At 43.1% G+C, this 7,645-nt stretch overlaps 1 pseudogene across 1 annotated transcript; it reads left to right on the top strand.

Moving 5' to 3' along the window:
• Window positions 1-1,586: 1,586 nt before the first annotated feature.
• LOC308609387 (sprouty-related, EVH1 domain-containing protein 2-like) lies at window positions 1,587-5,279 on the top strand (annotated as a pseudogene). The gene is made up of 2 exons: window positions 1,587-2,742; window positions 5,221-5,279. The product of its transcript is annotated as a sprouty-related, EVH1 domain-containing protein 2-like (transcript).
• The last annotated feature ends 2,366 nt before the right edge of the window (window positions 5,280-7,645 follow it).

Here is a 7,645-nt window from a genome sequence, read left to right as displayed (position 1 = left end):
AGAAAATATTTGCAAATGAAGCAACTGACAAAGGATTAATCTCTAAAATACACATGTAGCTCATGCAGCTCAATATCAAAAAAATAAACAACCCAATCCAAAAATGGGCAGAAGACCTAAACGGACATTTCTCCAAAGAAGATATACAGATTGCCAACAAACACATGAAAGGATGCTCAACGTCACTAATCATTAAAGAAATGCAAATCAAAACTACAACGAGGTATCACCTCACACCAGTCAGAATGGCCATCATCAAAAAATCTACAAACAATAAATGCTGGAGAGGGTTTGGAGAAAAGGAATGCCTCTTGCACTGTTGGTGGGAATGTAAATTGATACAACCACTATAGAGAACAGTATGGAGGTCACTTAAAAAACTAAAAATAGAACTACCATATGACACAGCAATCCCACTACTGGGCATAAACCCTGAGAAAACAATAATTCAAAAAGAGTCATGTACCAAAATGTTCATTGCAGCTCTATTTACTATAGCCAGGATATGGAAGCAACCTAAGTGTCCATCAACAGATGAATGGATAAAGAAGATGTGGCACATATATACAATGGAATATTACTCAGCCATAAAAAGAAACGAAATTGAGTTATTTGTCATGAGGTGGATGGACCTAGAGTCTGTCATACAGAGTGAAGTAAGTCAGAAAGAGAAAAACAAATACCGTATGCTAACATATATATATGGAATCAAAAAAAAAGGTTTTCTGAAGAACCTAGGGGCAGGACAAGAATAAAGACACAGACGTAGAGAATGGACTTAGGGGGAGGGGGAAGGGTAAGCTGGGACGAAGTGAGAGAGTGGCATGGACTTTAAAATACTACCAAGTGTAAAATAGATAGCTAGTGGGAAGCAGCCGCATAGCACAGGGAGATCAGCTCGGTGCTCTGTGACCACCTAGAGGGGTGGGATAGGGAGGGTGGGAGGGAGACACAAGAGGGAGGGGATATGGGGATATACATATACATATAGCTGACTCACTTTGTTATACAGCAGCAACTAACACAGCAATGTAAAGCAATTATACTCCAATAAAGATGTTAAAAAAAAAAAGAAAAGTAAAGGGAAGCTCCTCCTCTTGACGATGGTAAGAATCCAATATGGAGTAAATCGGTGGAGTGGAGAGATGTAGCTCAGTGGGGTACCTTGCAGTGCCTCGCAGGTGCAGCTCCCCCAAAACCGTGATTGGTCTGGCCTGGGTGGGGGAGGTTGCAACCTGGGACTGAGCCCCCTCCGGCAGCTGGCCCTCTCCTTCTTCTCTCAGCACTCCCCAGCTCTCAGTGGCACATTTGTTTTTCCACCCAAATCGCTCCCTTCTCCGCTCTACCCGCTCCCAAGTCCCCAGAGCCCCTGCCGGCCTCCACCCCCTGGCCCCAGGGTGCTCAGTCCCAGCCCCTGCCACCTTGCCTATGCACCCCTGCCCAGGCACTTCAGTCGCCTTGCTCTAGCCACCCCACCCCCCAACCAAACCAGGCCATCTCCAAGATGTGAATAAGGGGGAGGGGGAGCAGACAGGAAAATGAAGGCTGCCCATCGCCACAGGACAGGTATGTAGGTGAACAGGAAAATGACCAAAGAAACACATGCAGGTGAGGACAGCTATATTATGCATGTCAAGGCTGTGGTTATGACCTCAGATGACTCCAGCCGGGGGATGGTTTCCACAGGAAGGAAGGTGGGATCAGTAAGGTCATGCACCCAGATGACAAATCGGCTTTCTCATCCATGGTGAACGACAGAAAGACACACTGGTGGTATTGGAATGCTATTTAAGAAAGGAATTGGTCTACACCAAAGCCAACCCAACCTTTCATCATTGGAAGGTCAACAATAGTAAGTTTTGACTTACTGTCTGAAGCCTTGAGTGAGGAAAGCAATCGAAGACCTTATAGGAAGCTCAACATCATCTTCCACCATCCGTAGCGAAGCTGAGCTTTGCAATGACGTTTTTACAACAGCTACAGACAGTTCTATCAATAATTCGTCTCAGAAGAAGGAACAACTTATTTGGACAATCTCCTCCCTCACATCCTGTGAGCACCAGAGGATTTATACCCTGGGTCACCTCCACGACCCATACCCCACAGACCATTATCACCTGGAACAGCTGATGGCAAGGCCCTACTGCCAGGTGAGCTTCCTGGACGACTAGGAGATCGTGCACATCAACCCAGGGAGAAGACCTGGATGATGCACACTACGAGGACTACCGGCGCCGGCGAGGGACAAATACCTGAACCCCTTGGAAGACGCGGGCTCATACCTGCGCTTCGCCAAGGACAAGGTCCTTAAGCACGACTACAATTACCCCCATGAGGACTCCTCAGACTTTGGCATCAGCGTGGGGCCAGCGTGATCAAGACACATTCATTCCGGGGCAAGTCCTGGTGGTGGAAGGAGGACAGGGAGCGCTCCGAGTGGGCGGTGCGCGTAGGAGGGGCCACTGTCAGGACGCGCCTGACTCCGTGAGAACTTTGCTTCAAGCGGTGAGCTGTATGTGGTGAGGATAGCATGCTCTATCCCTGTATGTCGGACCCGAGGGAGACTATACAGACCTGTGCCTGTGCGATACTAGCTACGAGTTTTGCCTCCGGTGGATGGCTCTTACTGACTTGTGTTTCTTGGCCCCTGTTCTTGCTGTTACCTACCCCTTCGGGCCTGCTACTGCTGCGGAGTGATGTGCAGGTGCTGTGGAGGGAAGCACAAAGCGGAGAGAGAGGGAGGTGGGGGAGGGGGAGAGGGAGGGAGAGAGAATATGACCTCATTTTTATAAAAAATAATCATATTTGTGTGCATAAATACACACACATGAAGAAGGTGTGAAAGACTGTACAAATTGGTACCCTCAGTGTTACAAGGGGAGGGGAGGGGGATATGAAAGGGGAGATTTTTAACTTTATCTTCTTGCATTTTTTATTTCACTTGTTACAGTGAGAACATATTGTATTTGTAACTTAAAATAAATTTTCAATTAAATAAATTTTCGAGGGAAATTTTTTCCCTCAAACCTAATTTTGCTCTTGTTCTCTGCTTGGGTTAACTGGTACCATCATTCACTTCCAAGACAAGAGACCTGCAAGTAATTCTAGATCTTTCCTTTTCTGTAATCTTCCACCCTTCCACTTAATTAGTCACCAAATCCAGATTTTAGTTCATAAATATCCTTACCTTCCTCTAATTAATAAATCCTGTCTATTCTAGTTCCTAAATCTCTTTTAAAGTCCTTCCCCTCTTTACCATCCCTGCCAATAAGGCTTTTTTTAGTTCAGAACTTCATCATCTCTCGGTATTTCAATAGCCTTTAAAATAATCCCGTTTGACTCCTCCATCCACTCTCTCTCATATAACACTCTCAGAATTTTCTTTCTAAACAGTTATAGTGTACCACTGTTGGGAGACAAATGAATACATTTTTATTTTAATAGGCATACTTTTTATTTTAATATTCATAAGAAAATATATTAAACTAATGATTTCAAAGATTTTATTGCCTAGATTTAAGAAATTAAAATGGTGAAGGTAGAATATGAATAAGTGAAGTTGGAAAACATTGGTCTATAAGGATAAAGTCCACACTCCATGAATCTTTATGATCTAGTCCCATCCTACCTTTCCAACTTTGTCATCATAAATGTACCATTTCAATTAGGGAAAACTTTCTGATGGCCCCCAAACATGCCATGTTCTTTCATCCCTCTCTGCCCTTTCTCATGCTGTTCTCACTCATTCTCCTTAGTAAACTCTTCCTTTTCCTTCAATATTCAGCTCAAATATTTCTTCTATGAGGATCTTTTTTTTGGGGATGTGAATGTTTATAGCAGCTTTATTCATAATTACTAGAAGGAACCAAGATGTTCCCCAGTAAGTGACTAAATAAACAAACTGTGGTACATCCAAATAATGGGATACTATTGAGGGATAAAAGGGAATGGACTATCAACCCATGCAAAAACATGGATGAATCATAAATATATATTTCTAGGTGAAAGAAGCCAGTCTGAAAAGACTACATACTGTATAATTCCATTTATATGACGTTCTAGAAGAGGCAAAACTATAGTGACAGTAAAAACATCACTGGTTTACAGGAATTTGGAGAAGAGGAGGAGGGTTGAATAGGTGAAGCACAGGGGAATATTTCTGGACAGTGAAACTATTCTCTATGGTAATGGTGGATGCTTTACACGTTTTTCAAAAGCCATAGAACTTTATAGCACAAAGAGTAAAACTTAATATATGTAACTAAAATAAAAAATCATTTAGGAGATCAAGAGATACAAGGTCAGAATGCAGAATATGAAAAAAGAATCTGTTTTACAAATGTATGAAAGAACCTTCCTGAAGTGGGTGGGGGCAAAGGTGCAAACCTAAGTAACTTTGTAAATGAGTTGTGTCTAAGAATATAGGCAAAAGGGACTGTACATAAGCACTCTATTCTGGTTGATAAAGTTGTCTCCCCTGAGGGTACAGGCTAGCAATTCTGAAACCACTATACATGTAGACTGGAATTGAACAATTAAGTACCTGATGGCGGATTATAGGAGCCAGTTTTCTTACTGTTGGAGTGGGAGGGTACAGATACGCAAAGGGAAGAAGCTAAAATGATCCACAGGGTAATAGATATGAATTGGAGACATTAGTATGAACTCATGTTTAGCTTAATACAGAGACATGTCTAAATATTTATATATATGTTGTTAAATTAATTAAATAAGGAGGCCATTAGACTGATGTGGCTCTAATGCCATGGTGGCCTATGTAAGCAGGCCAGAATCTAAGCCTATAAATGCCTCAAGGTTTCAAAATCACAGCGATAAGGACAACCAGTCACACACAGCCAACTAGACTTTGCTTCTGCCTTTTCTCCACAGAAGTCTCTCCCCCCACCTCCTATAGTTAGAGCGACCCCAACCACCTCCAGTTTGGCGCTGCCCAATTCAAATTCGTTTTTACTCAAACTCCCCCAAATTTTAATATGCCTCAGCTTACCTTCCAACAGCTCTGGTATCCATAGAGGGAAATGAAGGAGACCCTGATGGTCCTCAGGAGCAATGAGCAAACAGGTGAAGGCACCCACTGAGCTCCTTGAGCCGCCCCCCTCCCGCTGCCTCTGGAGGTGGTGGGCAAGCCACTACCCCTTCCCAGCTCCACAGCCTTTGCATTATGAGCTTGAAGACTCCACCTGAGTTTCTTTTTTCCAGATTGGCTCCAGAAACCAACAGGAGTCGACTGGGTCTGGCCCCAAAACCAGACTGGCTGAGGATTTTTTTTACTGACAGTGCTCCCCATAGCACCTCTATTCTAGTACTTGCACTTTATAATATGGCAATTATTTGTTCATATTTGTGTGTTCCCCACCAAATTATGAACTCTTCCTGGACAGGGACTAAATCTTACGCAAATCCTTATCTCAAAGTCTCACCAAATACCTGGCCTAAGTAAGTACTCATAAAATTTAAGTTGAATGAAACAATTGAAGTCTGGAACCTGGAGCCAAGGAGAACATTCCCTAATTCCAAATCTGCTTTGCATGTTACTATAGCTTCCTGTCTTCTTTTAAATATCACCCTGGTCACCTAGAAAAGAACAGAGAAAGGCCAGAGTCATAAAGGTTTCAGGGATAGGAACAGAAGAGATTAGAAGGGCTTAAGGTTGGGCCAAGCGGCACTAAGTTGACTATAATGTTGAGCCGTTTCAGTTTCTGTGGACCAAGCCTTCCTTCCTATCTTCCCTGTCTATCTGGTTTCTGACTATCTGGGGTGAGTTAAACCCACCAAGAATTTTGGCCCCAGCCTACCTCTGGGTAGCAAAAAGTGCCCTGGACAGGAGGTAACAGAATGGACATTGCTCTGCTGAGGTTTCATTTCCATGTTGACTTTGGAGGTCTCTGGACTGGTATTTCACTTCTAGATAAATCACAGTAGCTGTAAAAGTTGTTAGTGGTGGTGGAGGACAGAGAGACAGGCAAGAGAGGAGAGAGAGAACTAAGATTGACTATTATCATACAAACCTCACACAGAAAACATTTAAGCACTTTCACTTAAGGTCATCCCTAACAATAGCCCCACTTCCTGTAGGAATACTGACTGGGCAGGCAGAGAGGTCCCCGAAGTGACAGTCTTGGAGCGATCCCTCTATATGCCTGTTGTTCCCTTCATACTAAATATAAGCCTTATGGTTTACCATCTCTGTGTGGTCTTTGGTTATAGCACTTGACAAAGGAATTAAGTGCATAATTGGGTTGATGTTTCCAGCTTTCTAGGGGCTCCTTGTCTTGGGAAACCCCACAGATACAGTCCCCACAATCCAAGAATAGGCAATATGGCATTGACCTGCCATAAAACTGTTAATATAAAAGGGTTTTTATTGAAAATTAGTTTTTGCTTTTTTAGTTATTGTTTGGGGAGTAGGAAATGGTGCCAGTAAAGAAGCAGTAGATAAAAAGGGAACCTAAGTCCCTTTACTAAGCTTTTCTTCCTTTAGCCACTTGATTCTGAAAGCCAGAGAAGATTAAGCAAATGCGTGGACAGGGGTTGGGGGGTGGGGAATGGCTCACTATAGAAAATGTGAAGGTACATGGCAGACATAGGAACTACAAACCTGAGAGCTCACTAAGCATTAATATCCAATATTTTAGAAGATGCTTATCACTTTATTTTATTTTTAAAAATTTTTATTTTATTAGCTTTTAAAATAAATTTATTTATTTATTTTTGGCTGCGTTGGGTCTTCGTTGCTGCATGAGGGCTTTCTCTAGTTGTGGCCAGCGGGGGCTACTCTTCGTTGTGGTGCATGGGCTTCTCATTGTGGTGGCTTCTCTTGTTGTGGAGCACGGGCTCTAGGCACGTGGGCTTCAGTAGTTGTGGCATGTGGGCTCAGTTGTGGCTTGCGGGCTTTAGGCACGTGGGCTTCAGTAGTTGTGGCACATGGGCTTAGTTGCTCTGCGGCATGTGGGATCTTCCCGGACCAGGGATGGAACCCAGGTCCCCTGCATTGGCAGGTGGATTCTTAACCACTGTGCCACCAGGGAAGTCCAGTATTCATTATTTCTAAAGTTGGAGTCACCAACATTGCAGATGATTAGATTCCACCTAGGGTTCTACCAGAGCCTAGCTGATCTGCAGTAATAGAAATACCCAATCCAGCCCCCTCTAGCTTTCCTGTTTCATCTAAGAAGGGGTGGGGGTGTGCAATGAAAAAGCACTTATAAAGATTACAGCCCAGGAAATAGGAATATAGAATCCTTCCCATCTTCTGATATCATACCACCACATCAGTAAGACTCCTGTATAAAACAGGGAATTACAATGGAAAGAACTGCACATCTCAGACCTTATTTAAGAAGGACTCTCTAGGGAAACTCAAAGATGACAGGGGAAACAAAAAAACAGACACTGTAGGAAATTTTACCTCTGACACAGCTACAGTAAACAGTAAACTCAGCCTAACTCCTAGCCAAATAAACATACAATCTCACACTACATGCCAATTTACCTGAGTTCCTTTTACCTAGTACATCATATGTCTATCTTTCAATAACACATTACAAGGCATACTAAAAGGCAAAAAACACAGTATAAAGAGACAGAGCAAGCATCAGAACCAGACTCAGATATGGCAGAGATT

Source organism: Mesoplodon bidens (assembly GCF_964165515.1).
Source record: "Mesoplodon bidens genome assembly, chromosome: X".
Taxonomy (NCBI): Eukaryota; Metazoa; Chordata; class Mammalia; order Artiodactyla; family Ziphiidae; genus Mesoplodon; species Mesoplodon bidens.
The sequence above is the reverse complement of the archived record's forward strand: the minus strand, read 5'-3'. Positions and strand labels throughout refer to the sequence as shown.